This window comes from Microtus oregoni, unplaced genomic scaffold (genome assembly GCF_018167655.1).
Source record: "Microtus oregoni isolate MIOR12 unplaced genomic scaffold, Mior012 000005F_ref0000423, whole genome shotgun sequence".
Taxonomy (NCBI): domain Eukaryota; kingdom Metazoa; phylum Chordata; class Mammalia; order Rodentia; family Cricetidae; genus Microtus; species Microtus oregoni.
Window position 1 is genome coordinate 7,169,874 of NW_024543064.1, and position 20,881 is coordinate 7,190,754.

At 49.9% G+C, this 20,881-nt stretch overlaps 1 protein-coding gene across 2 annotated transcripts in view; it reads right to left on the reverse strand.

Moving 5' to 3' along the window:
* The window catches only part of LOC121447914 (beta-catenin-interacting protein 1), a 47,636-nt gene extending 27,055 nt beyond the window's left edge, over positions 1 to 20,581 (reverse strand). The window contains exon 1 of one of the 2 annotated variants that reach the window (XM_041651209.1): positions 20,395 to 20,581. The gene's annotated coding sequence lies outside the window, so the exon portion shown is untranslated. The remainder of the gene's footprint in view (positions 1 to 20,394) is intronic. The other variant, XM_041651207.1, reaches the window with a different exon arrangement.
* Positions 20,582 to 20,881: the final 300 nt, after the last annotated feature.

A 20,881-nucleotide genomic window follows, 5' to 3' on the forward strand; every position in this document is an offset into this window, starting at 1 on the left:
TCCATTATTGAGCCTCATAAATTATATGGCTGGTCCAAAATGAAAGGGGTTTCCCAACATGCCAAGGGCCCCACAGTCTTACACAGACCACTACCTGGACTCAAGGACTTATCAAGATGTTCTAGGCACACTGTGCTCTGTTCTGGGCTCAGGCTGTGGGGATACAGAAAAGAGACATTAACATAGGGGCCTCTTTGCCAGAGATAGCCAAATGGCTGAGGAAATCACATTACACATGGCCAATAGCACAAATAAAGATACTGTGATGAGCCACAAAGATAGGTTAAAACACAAACATTTCTAGAATGCCAAAAAAAGATTACAGATTGTACCAGGGATTGCCTCCCTTACTCCAGGAGCTCAGAGGCAGGAGAAGGAAAGACCCAAGGCCTTAATTCAAAGCAGTGAGTAGCAAAGCGTGTGTGTGTGTGTGTGTGTGTGTGTGTGTGTGTGTGTGTAAGCACAGGACCTGGGTCTTGATAGATGAATAGGACTTAGCAGGAAGAGAAAGAGGAAGGTGCAGACACAGGCACTAACAACAATTACTGGCATCTATCTTCTCGACAGCAGGCACTGAGAATATATAGGAAGATTGACCTGCGATGAGGGGAGACAGACATCATGCAAATCATACTCAGGACAATATGTGAACGGAGACTGTTCGCTTGTTTCCTGGCTGCCCAGACCTGAAATAATCACACAGAAACTATACTAATTAAAACACTGCTTGACACTTCTTATTAACTAACTCTTACATCTTAAATTAGCCCATTGCTATTATTTTGTATTTTACCTCGAGGCTAATATTCTGGAGGTAAGGTTCCGTCTGGTGTCTGTCTCCTTGGATGGCTACATGGCGTCTCCCTGACTCCGTCTTCTTTTTTCCTCAATCTCTGTTTGGAATTTTTGCCTTGCTCTATTCTGCCCTGCCATAGGCCCAAAGCAGATTCTTTATTAACCAATGGTAATAAAACATCACAGCATACACAGGGAATCCCACATCAACAACGCTTCTCTGACAGGGTGACAAAGAACACAGAAAGAAATATAAGGCATCCTGGGGACATGCTTCCTGGAGCTTGGCCTGTTTGAACGGCTGTGAGGAGACTACCTGGGCCCCAGTGACAGCCCAGAGGACAAGCTGGACAAGCAGGACTGAGAAGCCTACAGAGAGATGACACAGACTCTTCCTTCGCGTAGAGTAAGCACACAGTGGACATTTCCAAAGATGCCTGGGACCAGAGTGGAGGCACCAGGACCTCCTATGGGGCTATGGGGGAGAAGCCTTGTGAGCCCATACAGGTGATAACACAGGAAGGCCTGGGCTGCTGCAGAACACCCAGAACAGCAGAGAAACCTGAGGCCCAAGGTGTCTGGGCCTCCCTGAACCAAACCCAGCTTGCCAGAGCATCAAGCCCTGGTCTAGGGTGACCGAGCTAAGTGGCCTAGGCGAAGCCCCAGCGTGCATGACGAGCGAGCAAGCGAGAACAGCTCTGCTGCGAGCCCTCTACCCACTTTGCCTCAGTCAGGCCCCACTGTTCACCTGTCACTAACCCAGCCATCACGGAGAAGCCCCTCCCACCCCAGCTGCGGCAGACAGGGCACAGTAAGAGCAGTTGCTAGCCAGCACCTACTGCAAGTGGGAGAGTGCTAACCTATCCTCTCCTCAGGGGCACTCCTCGGCTTCGGCTTCTTCCTGGGTTTATGGCTCTAAGCAGTCCCCCACCCCCAAACTCAGCACTGGTGCTGACAGCCACCTCTCTGTCCCACTTCAGAGCAGGGCAGAGACAGTCCTATTTGTCCTTGTGCCTGTACGGGTCCGCTCCTGCTAGGTGGCCACTGTACTATTTGCTGGAGACTGGCCTGGGTCTTGTCTGGAACTACTCTTAATCTTCCTTTTGCCTCTTGAAGGTGGGGCCAGTCAACAGTGTGTTTGGGGGTGATTCTCAGGCCACATCCACACAGTCCAAAAGAACAAGGGAGTCAGGCTTGGTGGTACAAGTCTAGAAGGCCAGAATTTGGGAGATGAAGGCAAGAGTCCAAAGTCATCCTCAGTTATTTAGGGACCTGAGACCAGACCAGTCCAGGCTACTTGAGAACTTGTCTAAAAAAAAAAACCAAAACAACAACAACAACAACAACAAATATATATATATATATATATATGTAAATGAACTGACTAAATCAAGCACGCAAAGGAAGAAGAGAGGGGTCTACACATGAGAAAGGGTACAAAGAGCACAGCACAAAGACAGAAGAAAGCAGAGCACAGAGAAACCTGGGGAGGAGGCACAGACAGGAAAAGGAGGACCACCTACAGGCATCAATCCCTTGTGCTAAGCCTGCACAGATCCCACCTACGAACACACACACATACACACAGCGCACAAGCGAGCAAGCACTGCTGGGGCTGTGGGCTAGGATGACTCCAGTGTCAGGGAGGACTTTCTAAGTGAACACAAAGGCCATTGTTTCTTGGAATCATCCCAGGCAAAGCCTGAAACAGGAAGGCAGAGGTCAGCTCCCAAGCTCAGGTTTTCTCCCAAGCAGATGCAGCCTTGGGGCTGGGGACCAGAGGAAAAGGAAATGACCACTTTGGAGTCTGCAGAATGGATATGCAGGCCCTGACTGCTACAGTACCAGCACCCTCTGCCTCCACCACAGGTCAGGAAGTAAATGGGAGACAGACTGGCTGTACAAAGCTCCTGTCCCCCCACACAACCTCCAGTCAAAGGTTATAAGATGGGAGGACAAGATCACTGGTTATCCAGCCCAGGTCATTGGTCATCAGTTCAGAGTCTGCTGCCAGAGGAACCCAACCCTTGTCCTCCTGCAGGTGAAAAGGAACTGAGTCACAGTGGCCTCCTCCAGCCTTCTAACTATGTGATATACGGGGGCAGGGAACAGAGCAATGCCGAGGCAAAGAGGCACCCCAAATATTACCTAACCAACACCAGTGAGCCCAAACAGGCAGGGAAGGGTCCAACAAAAGCAGGAACAAGAAAACTTTGTGTCAGGCCAGTGTAGGGCTTGGTGACTGACTGCCAGGCACCAGGGCAGGACACTGGAACTTGAAGACACACCCGGTCCCTGACAACAGCGAGTGGCCTTGGGAAAATGTGTGCATTTACACCATCAATATGTGCACAGGGTGAAGGCAGAGGCGCTACAAGAGTCTTAGAGGAGGATGGTGACAGGAAGTCCCCAGGTTGGGGACCCACTGTGCTGACAGACCTCAGGACCCACATTCTGTGGGGGAAGCATGAAGGTGCACACTGGGGCTCTTACAGGGACAGCCTTCTCAGACTCCTGACCTGCGGGATGAGGATGACAGCAGCAAACAGGAAGTCAATGTCACACCACTGCTGACCTGTAGGCCTGGGGAGGCTGAGGCATAGGACTGTAATTTCAAGGCCTGATTAGGCTACAGAGTGAGTCAAGGCCAGACTTAATGAGACTGTTCTAAGATAAAAAGTTCTCTTTAAAGAGGCTGAGGAGCGGGGCCACCACAGCAGAACACGCCTATAGTATCATACATTAAATATATATTTAAATATATTAAAATAAAAATTAAATAGAATTATATAATTTCAAAATAAATATAATAAAATATAAATATAAATTAAATACAAGTTAAATAAGTAAAATTAAACGATATATATTATATATACATATATATATGTAAAACTTCTATTAGTGGGAGAGAACTCTACAGGCTGTCCTCTGCTTCCACACACAGTACACACAAATAAATACACATAAAAATTTAAAAATCTACATGCTTAAAATCTCCAAGCTTCTTTCTCTCCATTCCCCTTCTGAATCTGACCACCAGGCCCCAGCTGGTTCACAGGAATGGGAGGGGTGAGGATCTAGAGGGGACTCCCTCCTACCCCCTATGTCCCAATCACTGGGGATCTTTCACAGGGGTCTCTGGGCATCACCCTGAGGACGGTTAACAGCTGGGTCCTCGTCGTAGGCTGCCCTGTGTGCTGTACGATGACCACCAGCATCCTCTACTTACCAGATGCCAGTACCTCCTCTGCAGGCGTGACAATCAAAACCATGGCCACTTGAGAACGTTATATTAAACAGGGTGCGGGCAAAGCACTTCCCCTGGCTCTGCAAATAAGCCACACCATCTCTATCACCACCAACCATGTAAACTGCACCATGATGATTTGCACAGGACTGCCCAGGTTTTTTAACCCGAATCAGGATTTAAACCCAGGTCATGTGGGCTCCTCTGTCACCCTCCTGGTAATCAGTAAAAATGTGTTCTGGGTCAGGGAGAGGGAGGAGGGCTGAGTTATGTCTTCTGCTGGAATCCCACACAGGGCAGCACCTCAGGTCCTCTAGGGACGTAATAAACATGGGCGCCACAGAAAATTCCACCTGCTCCATCCTCAGCAATTAACCTGCAACAACGTGGCTCCTGATGACGGCTCGGGCAAGTTACGCAGTTTGCAGGGCGCAGTGCCAATCTTGGGAAATGAGTTTGGGATTAGGAATTTGTCCCAAGGATGCCAACCCAAATTCAAACCTGCCTCCAGTTCCTTCCTGCTGTATGAAGCCAGGCCATGCTGCAGAACAATGGTAATTACGACTGCTGCTGTGGCATTTTCCAAGTGCCAGGAATGGAACCAGTCATGGTCTACACATTGTCTTAGTTAAATTTAGTCTTCACAAGCCTGCAAGGTAGAAATTATTTCCATTTTATGGGTGAGGCAACTGAGGATCGGGAGAAACTAAGCAATCCGCCAAGGCCACAAAGGACTCCAAAGCACAGCCTGGATTTGAGTCCCTGCTTTGAGCTGCATCCTACAAGCAGAGGGCAGAGCTACAGAGGACATTACTGGGCAACTGGAGATCATGTAACACGTGAGAATACTGTGTCAGGGCTATCCATGTGGAGTGGAATGATTATACTGTGGTTACATCGGGGTTTTATCTCTTTATTTTTATGTGTATGGATGTTTTCCCTGGGTCTACGACTGTGCACAGGAGCGTACAGTACTCTCAGAGGCCAGGACCCCTGGAACTGGAGTCAGAGACAGTTGCAAGCCATCATGTGGGTTCTAGGAACCAAACCTGGGTCCTCTAAAAGAGCAGTCTGTGCTCTTAAGCTCTGGGCCATCTCTCCAGACCCATTTGTCTGGTTCCTAAGAAGCACAAGATCCGAGGCGTCAACTAACTCTTGGTTGTTTCTGGGCAAGAGGGGAGGACGCAGTGGTTCTCCAAAGGCCCTGGCTTCAGTCGCATCCAGGATGGCCCACCTTAGTCTCAGTGCATGAGGCTTCATCAAGTAGGAAACAGCTGTGAGGCCATGCAGGGGTGATGCAGTCTCTCTGACTCTAACTACATGCTTTCCCTTCCGAGCCAAGCTGCTGCCTGTCCCAGTCACAGCAGTGCCACTCACGGGGCTTCAGGATAATCCAGGAGCACAGCCCTCATGACCGTCCTTCAGTGAAGGCTCTGACTGTACTGAATCTAACTAGTACTCCAACCTGTCACAGGAGAAACGCCACAGCACAGCAGGATGGGGAGGACGGAAAGTCCATGAGAGCCCTGGAGATGTGTGTGACTCTTCCCTTTTGGGCAGTGAGCCTGGCTCAGTGAAGGTTCCAAAGGCCACCATCACATAAAACAAAAGGGCTCCAGGACCCACCTGGAGACAGATTTCCCAAGACTAACAGGCTACAAAAGAAGCCAAAAGGGCCCCTTTCATCCTGCCCATAGCAGGGGCAGGGACAGATCCAGGCTCACCATTATTCCTTCTACATTGTGGCTCTCACGGGAGCAATTTCACTTCCCAGGAGACATTTGGCACCATCTAAAGATAATTTTTCTGGCCCTGTAACACAGATTCACACATGCACACATTCACACCTCTAAGCTACATTCTCCAACCCTACAAGACTTTCATTGTTTATATGTTTATTTGTTGTTTGTTTGTTTAGAGATAGGATTTCACTACATAGTCCTGGCTGGCTGGTTTAGAACTCACTCTGTAGACTAGGCTGGCTTCGAACTAACAAAGATGCACCTGCCTCTGCCTCCTGAGTGCTGTGATTAAAGGCGTGTACCACTGTTTCCAGCTAGGAACATTTTGTTTTTCAAAATTTTTCACTTTATTTTAATTGTGGGTGCTATATATGAGTATGTGCATATGAGTGCAGTGACCAAGGATGCTAAGGCTTCAGGTCCCCTGAGCTGGAGTTTCAGATGGCTGTGAGTTACATCATTTGGGTGCTGGGAACTGAACTTAGGTCTTCTGCAAAAGCAGTACACCCTTAAGCACTGAGCCATCATCTTTCTAGCCCCAGCATTAAAAAAAAAAAGATTTATTTTTATTGATGTGTGTCTGTATGTAGGTATAAGCACATGCGTATGCAGATATATGCCTGTGGAGACCAGAAGAGTGCATCAGATGCCCTGGAGCTGGAGTTAGAGGTGGTTGTGAGCCACCTGGCTTGAATAATCAGAACCAAATTTGGGTCCTCTACAACAATAGCAATCTTTCTAAACTTCTGAGCCAGCCCATGGAAGGCTTTGGTTTTTGAGACACCGTTTCTCTGAAAGCTTTCCTGGAACTCACTTAGTAGATCAGGGCAGTTTTTTTTTTTTAATTTATTTTTTTATTACGTATACAACATTCTGCCTTTATGTATGCCTGCAGGCCAGAAGAGGGCACCAGATCTCATTATAGATGGTTGTGAGCCACCATGTAGTTGCTGGGAATTGAACTCAGGTCCTCTGAAAGAACAGTCAATGCTCTTAACCACTGAGCCACCTCTCCAGCACGATCAGGCCAGTCTTAAACTCAGAAATCTATTGGCCTCTGCCTCCTGACTGCTGGGATTAAAGGCAAGCGTCACCACTGCCCACTTTATATGTAAGGTTTTTTTGAGACAGGGTCTCACTATATAGACCAGGTTGAACTCAAATTCACAGAGATCAGCCTGCCTCTTTCTCTCTTTGTGCTTGAATGTGACACCAAGCTTAGCAAATAAATAAATCAGAAAAATAAAAAATCCTGGAGGGCATGGGGTGTAGCTCAGTTCAGAGTGCTTACCTAGCCTATGGAAGACCTGAGCTGGATCCCGAACATCACACAAAACTGAGTGTGTTGTACACACTTAGTATTTATTTTTTTGGTTTTCAATACAGGGTTTCTCTGTGTAGCTTTGGAACTGTCCTAAAACTCACTCTGTAGACCATGTTGGTCTTAAACTCACAGAGATCCGCCTGCGTCTGCCTCCTGAGTTCTGGGATTAAAGGCGTGCGCCACCATTGCCCAACTGTGCACACATGTATAATCCCAGAATTTAGGAGGTGAAGCCAGGAAGATCAGAAATTCAAGATCATCCTTGGGTACTAATGGAGTCTGAAGCCACTCTGAGCTATAAGACTATCTTAAAAGACAAAGTATATTTGAAGATGTGCACAAGTGGTGTGAAAACACATCATTTCACACAAGGGAGTTGAGCATCTGCAGCATTTAGTGTCTGCAGGTGGGCTCTAAGGACACCAGGCACAACTGAACTATATCAGAGCCAGGAATCAAGGCCAAGAAAACCTGTCTGATGGCCACATCACAGCTGCCAGTCACACCCTGCTCTACATACTCTGGGCCTTTGCATCTATTTCCTCAGCCTCAAACATTCTTCCTTCCCGCCCTGATCCATAACACCAACCCACGACTGTTCTCTGCCCGTGTCACAGTGCGTGCCTACACTTCTGCCTGCACCTCCATCCACTCAGGTCACTGAGTCCAGAGTGTGGCTGAGTGCAAGAGGGGGCAGTTTAAGGCTGGCCCAGGGCCTTGTTCTCAGAAATGCATTACAATGGACTCACACCTCCCATTAGATAGAACTCACAGAAAATCCGTAACAGAGAGACTGTATGCCACTGTCCAGAGCAAGGCATCAGGCCCTGGTATGTCAGCAGAGAACAAAGCACACAGGAAGAGGATGTTGAGCTAAGGAAGCTTCTTGACTGCTCCCAACACTCCAGCTTCTGAGCTCTGTCCCTAGGCTCCAGAGTTCTGACCGAGAACCAGAGAGGTCTCTTTTCTGCACAGGAGGAGACAGAGATGAGGGGAAGAAAGGCATAGTTATTTTTTGTCCCCTCCCTAGAGAACAGCTGGCACACTGAAACCCGGCCAAGTCATGGTCTGAGACCTTAAGTCAGGAACCAGCTCGCCTCCAGGATCCGGCTCGGATCTTCCTCTAATCTAACCTGTCCCAGGATCATCAGCCTGTCAAGCCCCAGAGGGGCGGGTGACACGGAGTCTAGGGCCCTGGCCTATTTATAAGCAACTCCCTCAGCTCCCCAGAGTGTACAACACCCCTTGCACTGCTAGAGAACCCCAACCCAGGAGGAAACTAGGATGGTGTTGTGTATTTACACGGAAAGGCCATTCCAGTTTCTTTGTGAACTGCATACGGTCTCCTCACTGAGCCATAGACCTACTTAGTGGCCTTCATCATTATGGGCCAAGCCCACCTCAAAAGGAGGCCTGGGTAGCCAGCCCAAGCCTCACAGGACCACAGGGTCTCTCTCCCAGACTAACCTAGAGTAGCCTACTGCTTCAGGAATAACCTCCCTGGCTCAGTGGTTAAAATTACTGACTGCTCTCCCAAAGGATCTGGGTTCAATTCCCAGAATGCACAGGCAGCTCACTTCCATCTCTAACTCCAACTGAGAGGATCTAATGCCCTCTTCTGGCCTCTGTGGGCACCAGGCATACACACGGTGCACAGACATACATTTATATACATAAAATAATCAATCGAACAAATAGAAACATCTTTCCACAGGTCTTCTGCCTTGGCCTCCCAAGCCACCTCTGATGGCCCAGGGAACCCCAAGCCTTCTACCATTGGGGCTAGAACATAAATCAATAGGCTGGCCTGTGGCGTGAGGGCTCATTATCATTACTTGTGTCCCCCAGAGGCAGCAGGCTTGGCCTCTGAGCCACTCCATTTCTTTGCCCAGCTTTGGGAATGACAAATCTGTATTCTCAGATCCAGCTTAGAATCTCAGGGTGACGACCTGAGCTGACTCCTAGTGACCACCCTAAGTTGTAGGGTCTCTGCCTCTTTCTAATGAACGGAATCTTAGTACATAGGAACGTGGGAATTTGTGCTAAGACACAGGTACCTACTTCAGTTCTCACATTCCTAATAATGCAGCTGAAGGCCTCCGGGAAACATTTCTGCTGAGCCACAGCCAGCAAGCTTCCCTTTCCTCCGCCCCCAGCTACCTCGGAACAGAACATAATCCAAGGAAGGAGGAACCTCCCCTTCATTGGCTGCTGAGGACTTAGTTTCCTTCCTCCCCAGCTGCTGACAGGCTGTTCCCAACACAGATGTCCTCGGGATCTCCCAGGTGTTTTTTTTTTTTTTTTTTTTTTTTTTTTTAAATATTTATTTATTTATTAGGTATACAATATTCTGTCTGTGTGTATGCCTGAAGGCCAGAAGAGGGCACCAGACCTCTTTACAGATGGTTGTGAGCCACCATGTGGTTGCTGGGAATTGAACTCAGGACCTTTGGAAGAGCAGGCAATGCTCTTAACCACTGAGCCATCTCTCCAGCCCCCAGGTGTTTCTTCAATAACTGGGACATGGTACCAAGAACACTGAAGAGGGGTCACAAGGCCTCGTCCATCCTGAAGGCATGGGCAGTGCTGGCCACGGCTCAGGTGAGGAGCGACCAGGCAGTGCATGCTCCAAGGAGCTAGCTCCTGTGATAGCGAAACGGGGGTAGGATGGGGCTTACACCAGGGCTTCCAAGGGAAAGCAAGCTCAGGAAAGTGATCAGAAACAAGACTGGAAGCCACAGGGACTGGCAGGAGGCTTACAAAGAACTGTCCCTACTGCCAATAGGTTGGTGGATCTACTCAGAACTGGACACACCCTGGTAATCTAGCTCAGGAGCTAAAGCCATACTTCCCACTTGTAGTGACACCCCTCATTCCCCAAACCACCAAGCCTCAAAAGGGAGCAGAAGTCCCTGGGGAAACCGGCAAACATTCCTGGTTTTAAATTAAAGTCACTCACCAAAGACTGTCACGTTTCACAACAAAAGCCCTAATTAAATCTTTAGAAGCCTGTGTGTATAGAATGCCAGAGGACCTGTCCTCCTCCTGTGAGATGGCTCGGCAGATAAGAGCACTGATTGGAGGTCTCAGCCTCCAAATGACAGCTAAAAATCATCTGTAACTCCAGTTCCAGAGGATCCAGTGCCCTGCTCTGCCTTCTTGGGCACTAGGTCCACACATGGTGTACATGCATACACGGGGGGAAAACACTCATACACACAGAATTAAAAAAAAAAATAGATCTTTAAAAAAAGAAAGAGGAACGACCCAGGGTCCAACGATCAAGATAAATGAGCATACTGCATCTGAGTGGGCCTGCAGGTCCCGGGCAGTGTTTGATAGCATCCATAGTACTGAGAGGCCTCAGAAGTCCTTGCTCTGCAGAGATCAAGGAGTGAGTGTAACTGGTCACTACCCAAAGTGCAATGAGAATGGACAGCCTGAGGCCTCTCAGGTGGCAGTGGCAGCATCCCCAGGAGGAGGTGATCCCAGCTCAGCATTAGCTGTCTGCACCCCAGTGAGTTCTGTCTCAAGCTGCAGCAGGTTATGCTGAGAAAAGAGTGGAAATGGGGAGGAGAGATGGAGGGATGCCTCACAGCCAGCTGTTTGCCTGAAAGCCCCACCATACCCTTCTAAGATCCACCTGCACCCCATCTTCTGCCAGCCCCGGTGACTGGCCAGAGGAAGGCCAAGTTCCTAAGCCTGCAAGCATTGTCATCAACACTGACAGACAGGATGAGGGGCCCCTCTTCCTCAGTCTAGAAATCAAGAGAAACATAGTTAGGAAAGGATTCACACAGCCTAGCCATGACTGGCCTTTTGTGGCCTTCATAAAGAAAACGGCACCAATCAGAGGACAGATTTACCAGGTTTTATACTAGCAGTATTCATACCTTTGTGTGTTTACATCAGCAGCCCCCACTTAACACACGAGACACATAACAATCAAAAGGGCATTAAATACTTGCCATCTGATAGAAACTAGAAGTGGGTCTTATTCCCCAGTCCTCAATGGGGCAGAGACAGGGAGATGGCTGGGACGGGTCTCTGGAAAGCTGGGCTGCCTAGGGCAGCATGCTGAGACTCAGGTATGGGCAGGGCTAACCATCTCCTTGGAAACTGGTTCACGATTGGCCTCATGATTTAGCAGGAAGAACAGGGGTGGGACCACACAGTGAGAGGTGTTTGATCCATGAAGGACCCTGATCTCCACAGGAAACCCCACTGGTGGAGTCCAAGGTTGCAGAATAACAGGCGGTAAGCTCATTTGCTTGCTCAGTTTAGGGACAAGGACCACAGGATCCAGCAGCAGGAAACATGTGGTTAGACACTTAGGTGACTCGCAGGCCCGAGAAAGGCTTAATTGGAGCCTGTCTCAAAGCCTATGGCCCAGCTCCCTACACAGAAGAGGCAGCAGAAGTGGGTCACATTCTTCTGACTGCCACAGCATCACCACAGGCTCTAACTTCACTTGAAGAAGTACAGGGGCACTGAGTGACCTGGTGTCCTTGCTGGGCCCACCTTCTAATCAGACAGATTCTGCCCCAGTCAAAGTCTGGGGGCGGGGCAGTCCATTAGCCCAGGAGGGCTGCACAATGGCCTTCCACCTTCCTCTCTCTCTCCAAATGTGGGAAGTTACCTCTCCAGCCCTTTGCTCCCTCCACCTGGCCAAACTGGAGGGGGAAGGAACACTGTGTGCTTCCATATAACCTGCTGGATCTCCCTCACCTTGACCTCTGAGGAGATGGGCAGGCCTGGTGCTGGGCAGATTTGGGGAAGAAGAGTCTTGCCCCCACCCCATTCTGCGCATTTGACCTGAAACAGGGGAAGAACAGGGTTTCCGCATGCACAAGCTCCATGATGAACTCCGTGGGCACAGCAGAGGCCCCCACAGCTCACCCACCACCATGCGCCCTTGTCTGAAGTTGGCAGCAGAGGAACCTGACTGATAGGAAAAGAATCCTGCAGAAACAAGGAAAGGCAATGACTACTGAAACACAACAGGTGGCCTGGCGTGGCGATACACACGATAGTCTCACACAGCGTGGCGATACACACGACAGTCTCACACAGCGTGGCGATACACACGACAGTCTCACACAGCGTGGCGATACACACGACAGTCTCACACAGCGTGGCGATACACACGATAGTCTCACACAGCGTGGCGATACACACGACAGTCTCACACAGCGTGGCGATACACACGATAGCTCACACAGCGTGGCGATACACACGACAGTCTCACACAGCGTGGCGATACACACGATAGCTCACACAGCGTGGCGATACACACGACAGTCTCACACAGCGTGGCGATACACACGACAGTCTCACACAGCGTGGCGATACACACGACAGTCTCACACAGCGTGGCGATACACACGACAGTCTCACACAGCGTGGCGATACACACGACAGTCTCACACAGCGTGGCGATACACACGACAGTCTCACACAGCGTGGCGATACACACGACAGTCTCACACAGCGTGGCGATACACACGACAGTCTCACACAGCGTGGCGATACACACGACAGTCTCACACAGCGTGGCGATACACACGACAGTCTCACACAGCGTGGCGATACACACGATAGTCTCACACAGCGTGGCGATACACACGATAGCTCACACAGCGTGGCGATACACACGACAGTCTCACACAGCGTGGTGATACACACGATAGCTCACACAGCGTGGCGATACAATAGTCTCACACAGCATGGCGATACGATAGTCTCACACAGCATGGCGATACACATGATAGACTCACACAGCGTGGCGATACACATGATAGCTCACACAGCGTGGCGATACGATAGTCTCACACAGCGTGGCAATACACATGATAGACTCACACAGCGTGGCGATACACATGATAGCTCACACAGCGTGGCGATACACACGATAGCTCACACAGCGTGGCGATACGATAGTCTCACACAGTGTGGCGATACACATGATAGACTCACACAGCGTGGCGATACACATGATAGTCTCACACCGCGTGGCGATACACACAATAGACTCACACAGCGTGGCGATACACATGACAGTCTCACACAGAAAGGCAAAGGAAGGTGGATCTCTTGTGAGTTCAGATTGCTCTACACAGTGAGTTCAAGGCCATCACCCCCTTCTTCTTTTTGAGACAGGATTTCTCTGTGGAACAGACCTGGCTGTCCTAGAACTCTCTTCATAGACTAGACTGGCCTCAAACTCACAGAGATCTGTCTGCCTCTGCCACCAACCACCAAAGTAGCCCTTTAAGGGGAAGCAACTTCCTTCTTTCCCGACAGTACCTGACAGCCGCTCAGGCTACTAGCTATGTAGCCAAGACTGTTCTTACACTCTTCTACCTTCTGCCTCAGCCTCCTAAGCGCTATGATCACAGGAACACACCAGCATGCCCACCATGGAAGCAAGGTCTGGCTAACCCTGGCCTCCAAGGTGTTCTTGTGGCTATCATTAGATACTAAATGTCACATCTGTCACCAGACACAAAGGTGCTGGGCTATTAACTCTTCCCCTTGTTCTTCTTCCAGGTGATGTGGCACCTGATCTGTTGTGCACCTCTGAGAACTCTACCCCTGGTCTGTTCCCGAGAATTCAAAACACTCTTGTGTTTTTGACTCACATGACTCCATTAGACAGTTAGCTTTTTGGTGATACTTCTGCTATCTACTACATACTCCCAGTACCTACAAGTCAGGTAAGTACTGTATTGGCTGACCTACGTTCCTAGTCCCCAACTATGTATTAACTGGAGTAACAGCTCATTAGAAGAAAGATGGACAAGTAGGAGACAACACTTCTCCATCTCTGGTCTTGGTTTGAATGACAAATGGCATCAGAACAAGATTAGGGATCAGCTTTATCTGCTCCACACATGACATCAGGGTATGACAAATGACCATCATGTATGATGCACGGTTTACACACATCTTACAGAAGCTTACACAGAACACAACTATAAAAAACAGACTCATTGGCGACCCTCAGTCCTTCAGAAACTTACAAAGGAGGAGAACAATGTTTTAGTGCAGTTATTCCAAGCACAGGAAGGCTTTGTGGAGGACCAGAGCATAACAGGCCTTTAATAACAGAGCAAGTCCGCAGCTGGTGCCCAGTCCTCTCTCATAAACCAAGTTCAAGCCTAAGTATCATTATTCCCATTTACCATCAGGGAAAGTGAGTAAAGAAAGGTTAATTGGCCCCCTCAAGAGAAAAGGGCCACAGCCAGAGAGCCAGCTCTCTGTCCAGGATGAGCTGGACCACAAACAAGCTTGCTCACCTTTCCAGACCTCCACTTCCGGTTATATAAGTAGTAACAACCACACATTTCCAAACCATAGTGAAGTTCAAATGAGACAATGGATACAAGCGTCACTGCCGCTCACTTCCTCGTCTTCTAAATAAGCACACGTCATTCTTACTCTCATAAGAAGCCCTGCTACACGAGCTAGAGGCTGCACCTACACAGACAATGTGTGACTAATCGCTGCTTCAGACTCTGTCAATGAAATGCCTCAGGACCCCGAGTGTGACTTACACAACAGGAGACTAGTTTGATCCCTGCTAACGCCTTTGGCCTCTCAAGGTTGGCAGGCATGCGGCATCACGCTCATAATGGACAATGGCATGCCTGAGGGAGGTTGGGAGCTGGCCGCTGGATCAGGCCAGATGCCAGCTCAGTTCCCAGTGAGCTGTGCCTCTGCCTGCTTCTCTCTGACTGCAATAAGTTTCCAATTCTGCTCTATTCACAGCAAAGAAGGCCAGTGCTTTCTAGACATCACTGTGTTCTCATCAGGTGACCAGACAGCAGGCGCTCATAGGCGACAGCGTGCCTGACTCCGCAGCAGGCCTGCTGATACTTGGCATGAGTGTAGAAGCAAAGAGGAGACAGGAAAGCTACCTATTCAATCATGATATATCAGAAGCTCGGGGCTGGGAGAGCACTTGCTTAACATGTGCAACACCCTGCATTAGACTTAAGCACTGCAAAATAATAATAATAATAATAATAATAAAGAGGAGAAGGAACATGGGCAGAGAAAAGGGGGAGGGAGAACTAATTTACATAGCTTAAACCAGAGCCCATGAGATATCCCCTGCTGGAGGGCAAGGAGCTAAGGGCTGCCCATGCTCACCCAGTGCCTTAGCACTCGGCAATGCTTGCTGATTTGCAGATTCCAGGAGGAAAGAAAGCTCAGTTGAGTCTCTAGGTCTTGGTCAGCCTAGCCTGTGACTCCTAGATTACCTGAGGGTTATTCAATCAGACTCTGTTGGCCAGAACAAGAGGCTCCTACTCCAACTGTTCTTGCTAGCATCCTGCTTCTTCTCCAAGGATGCATTCAGACATCTGAGAGCTCCAGGAAAAGGTCTCATGCAGCAAGTCCTTACTGTACAGAATCCATGAGAAACCCAAATTCCTACCACAGCCACCATCCAGCCCTGACTCTGCTCACCACACTCCAGCCCCCCATTACTTTGCTGCCTACAAGCTGTCCCTTTGGCTCACCAGGTCATCATTCAAAAGTCACCCCTCAGAACTAGCTAGACCCTCACACTCATTTGTCTCGGCTATAACCAGGTTTATTCCCTCAACATCCCATGTTCTTTGTTTGGGACAAAGTCTCATACATAAAGCTGTGGACAGCCTTGAGCTCCTGATCTCCCTGGGATGACATCATGCCCCAGCTCAATACCCCACAGTCTTTTGCTCACTTATTATTTATTTTTTGTTTTATTCTTCATTGCTAAACATAGAACAGCGGGCTTCAGGCATACTAAGTGTGTGCGCCACCACTGAGCTACGAAGCTGACCGACTAGGAGACAGGATCAGTAGAGGAAGCACCAAGTGGGGCTGGGCAGCAGTTGAGTAGGAGAGCTCCCGCCTTGCACATCTGAGGCCTGAAGTCTAGCTTCCAACAAAACTAAAGAAATGCTAGATCTTAAAACTAACTTCATTAGACCATGAATCTTGGCTACATCTGCAGCACAGTAGCGACTGGTGTCTGGTGTCAGTTATTTTAACTTCTTTTCTTTTTTTTTTTTTTTTTTTTGGTTTTTCGAGACAGGGTTTCTCTGTGGCTTTGGTGCCTGTCCTGGAACTAGCTCTGTAGACCAGGCTGGCCTCGAACTCACAGAGATCCGCCTGCCTCTGCCTCCCGAGTGCTGGGATTAAAGGCGTGCACCACCATCGCCTGGCTTACTTCTTTTTTGAAAGACGGTCTCAACTATGTGGTCCTCCCTGGTTGGCCTCAGACTCAAACTCACAAAGATCCTCCTGCCTCTTCCTCCTGTGTGTTGGGATTAAAGGTGTGTGCCATCATGCCCAGCTTCAACTAAACAATGATTTACCGAGTGTCTGCTGAATTGGACCATAAATAATAAACAAAGACAAACTCTGCTCTCGAAGAGCTTAAATTCTCGCAGGAAGTAAGAAATCGATGAAAGAAAACTGGAATAACAGGGCTGATGGAGGCTCGGCACTTGAAAACACTTGCCTGGCAAGCCTGGTGACCTGAGTTCAAGCCCAGACCCCACAGAAAAGAGGGAGAACCAACTCTCGAGAGTGTGTTACGTGCACGCACACACACCCCACACCAAACTAATTAACTTTCCTTTTCCAGTCTCATGTATGTGGTGTGCATGTACATGCATGTTTTCCATGTGTGGAGGTTTATGTGCGTGAGCATATGCATGAGGTAACCCAAAGTTAATGCCTGGGATTATCTTTGATTGCTCATTCATTGGGGCAGGGTCTCTCAATCAAGGCCAAAGCCTCCTGCGGCTAGTCTGGCTAGCAGGCTTACTCTGGGGAGTTACAGCAGGCCACCACACCCACCCAGCATTGGTGTGGGTTCTGGGGATCCAAACTCCAGTTCTTACTCTTGTATGGCAAACACTTCACCATCTGTGCCATTTCCCCAGCCCCAATCCTTTGAAAAACGAAACAATAGCTATCAGTTCAACGAAGCGAACACTAAATACAAGGTGCCATCCTGGGCACTAAATAGGGCTCGCTAATTTAACCCTTTCAACAACTCCACAAGGGAAAAAGCACTACATTACAGACGAGGCAAGCTCAGACATGGAAAGGTTAATAATGTTCTGAAGCTCGCAGAGTCAAAGACGGCAGAACCGAGATCCAAGCCCAGAGTCTCGGTATAAAGTTCGCGCTCTAATTAAGAGCTACATCTCATATTTGTGGGGTGTTAAATAACTCCGTGGTCAGCACCCTCGGCAGCTGTTCTCTGGGGGCAGGGCTGGACAGAGAACAGCCCTATCTAGGAAGAGCTGCTCTCTCCAGTGAGCACAGTCAACGGCAGCCTGCTGGGATTCCTCAGATGATGAGAAAAGACACGGGAACGGGCGGCACCGCTGGCCGTCAACCTTTACACTCTGTGCAGGTCACCGACCTCGAACACTGTGAAAGACACAGATGAGTCCAGTGGAGACCGTGGCCTCAGACAGCTCCGAGACACATATATGTATACACGAAGCTGAAACAGACGACATGACAGGCACCAAAGGAAAGGCACAACCTGCTACGGGATTTCCAAGGAGTCCAGCCCCTAGGTCCCCACTGCCCACACGTGTCACCTCCGAAGGCCTCTGTGACATATAGAATTACAGCAGCATAGAGCAAGTTTAATTCTGTTAAATAGCTCGAGTTCATGACACTCAGGTGTTCCCTCGCTGTAATAAACCATCCTAACTTACTATTTTCCTTTTCTTTCTCCCCTCACCTTTTTTAAAATTTTAATCTTTTGATTTTGCTTTTTGTTTAACTTCGGAGTTTCTCGATAGCTCCTGGCTGTCCTGGAACTCACTCTGTACAACAGGCTGGCCTTAAACTCACAGAAATTTGCTTGTCTTTGCCTCCCAAGGGCTGGGATTAAAGGTCACTGGCCTCAAACAATGAAAGACAATTCCAATGGAGACCCTGGCCTCAGACAGCTCAGAGACAAATTTCTTAATCTGGGAGTACTGAGTACCAAACCCAGAGCCTCACACATTTCCTCTAACTGAGCTACATTCTTAGCCCCTTCAGTGTCTTTGTCCAGCACTTCACAACAGAGGCAGGGCACTAATGTCTCCATTTAAACGCTGCAGCTGGATATGGGAAGGAAGCCCAATGCGTTCTCTCTCCTCCATCTCTAATTTATAAGCCCACAAGCTCTCTTCCATCACAGGGGTAGCCTATCCCACGAGCACACTGCTGTACTATGGTGACTTCTCTCTGAGCTAAGTCATGAGTCCACCAGACTGCAAAAGGCAGGAGCGACATCATACCTGAGTGTGTCTAACACAGTGCCTGACCCACAGCGGAGCCTCAACAAGATCTGCTGAGCTCAACTTGAGCAAAGTCAGATAGGGAGACATTCCCTACGCTACATGGAACTTGTAGTTCTGTTTTTCAGAGTTTGCTTCCCGGCTCCCTGCACCAAGTAGTGTGTGTGTGTGTGTGTGTGTGTGTGTGTGTGTGTGTGTGTGTAGAGGGGTGGGAGGAACAAACAGGGCTGGCTCTAGTTCCATCCTTCTACTACCATCACCCAGATGCAAAATCACCACCATCTCTAGCTGGGCAATTTCAACAATCAACTTTTCCTCCACCTCCACACCCCATAATTCTGTTTCTTTATGGCGGCCAGAGCAATCCTTTAAAACTTAGATCATATCTTAATACCTTTCTGTTTAACAGACTCTAATGGCTTCTAACTCTTTGGATAATATACTATAACCTACAAAATGTATTCTTTTAACATACAGGTTCTTCCTTTCTCTCCCAACACACTCCCTCTCTCTACGAGGGTCTCAAGAAGCCCAGGCTGACCTTGAGCTCCTGATCTCCTTGCCGCCACCTCCCAAATGCTGCGCCGCCACATCCAGGCTGTCGTCGATTCTTAGTTCTCTGGCCCCTTCGCAGCACTTAACACTGAAATGACTTTTAGCCACCTACTTATTTACTCGTTATTATCTGTCCTCTTTCCTTCTTGGAATGTCATCTCCCAGAAGACAAGGATTGTGTAAGCCTCAGAGCATGGAGTTCGTGAATGAATTTCCATCTCACAGCAGTGACTTCTGTCCACATGGACCACACTGACTCTACCAGGAAGCCATGAATGACACACTGGCACTTAACAGTTGGCACCTTTATTTGTGATTCAAAGTCCTGCTTTGAATCCAAGGAAGTTCTGGCATCTCCGAACACTTTAATGGCAGAAGAGATCAGTTATCACAGGGTTCCAGCCAGGAACAAGAGCCCAGTGGCTGCAGCAGGGAACCAGAAGCCAACGCACTTGGGAAGTAAATCTCAAGAAAAACTGACTTGCCTCCAGCTCCTATACCACATCTGTGCCTCAATTTACCCAGCAGTTATCTAGGCACACTTCCTTGACATCTGCAACAGGAGACAAAGTAATTAACAACTAGGGGCATAGTTAGATCCTCAGATAGGAAGTGCTGCAAGCCACACGTCCCATTATTTATAAAACTGTTGATTTGTGCCCAGCACAATACCCCTGGGCCTTCCCATAAACTAACTCGACAGAGATACTGCTCAGACAAGTTCCATACACAGGAACAAGCAAGGGCTGCAGGGCCTCAAGAGGCAGGGTGTCCAGAGCTCCAGGCTCAAGAGAAAGGGAAGTGCATCGTTAATGGGGTGGCAAAGAGGAGGGGTTAAAGGCAGTTTGGAGGTCCAAGTGGTTAAACCTGCAGGTTCATGTTCACAAATACCCTGCGAACATGAGCCATGTGTCTCTCACATATACCTTCTAAAAACACAAGGGAGAGGTGGTACTGGGGGAGCGGACAGTGCATTCAAACTACAGAGGGAGGAAGGGAGGCTGGGCAGCCAGAGAGACCTTGGCAGCATTTAGTAGGGGAAACAAGGAGAGTCGGGATGCTGGGAGAGGGGTGTACGTGAGGTAAAGAGGAGACAGGGCAATGGGACCAGGAGGGTGGACAGGCGATGTCAAGCACACGGGCCCAGAGGGTGAGCAACTGGGACACCTGTGGAGGGGGAGAACCCCAAAGGAAAGGGAAGAAGGTAGCAGGGGGGTCTGAGGCGGGAGGTAGCAGCGCCGGCCGTGGTGGGGACGGCGGGTCCAGGCCCAGGGCGTCGCGCCAGCGGGGCCAGCCCGGTGGGTCTCGGCGGGGTCGAAGGTGCCTTCCGCGGCCCCTCCCCGGGAGACAAAGGGCCAGCGGCTCCCCCGTGCCCCGGCGCCGCGCCGACCCCGTGCTGCGGTCGCGGCTCGGCCTCGCGCTTACCTGGGCCGCCCGAGCGCGCGGCGCCGGGGGCTGCGGGTCCGGAGCGCGGCGGCCTGTTCCGGGGCGCGCTCAGCCGGAGCAGCAGCCGCGGCGGCGGCAGCAGCAGCAGCAGGAGCGGCCGCCTCAGCCTCCGCCTCTCCGTGAGTCACCGCGGCGGGGAAGGAGGGAGGCGCCAGGCCGCCGGAGGAGGGACCGGCGGAGGGGGAGGCATTGGGCTCCGCGCGCTCGGCGGAGGCGCGGCAAAGGCCACGCCCCCGGGGGCGGTACCCGAGAGGGGCGGGGCCTGGAGGGGCGGAGCCCGAGGGAGGGAGAGAGCCTGGTATTGGTTAGCGCTGCTTGTGGGGCTGGCTGGAGGGCGGAGTCCGGAGCCTCACTGGGAGGAAGGCAGTTCATTGGGCATCTCTGCTCGGAGGCGGGGTCTCCTGGTGGAGGGGTAGTAGATGACTCCGTAAGGAGAACCCAGGGGAGGAGCGGGCGTTGTGGGCAC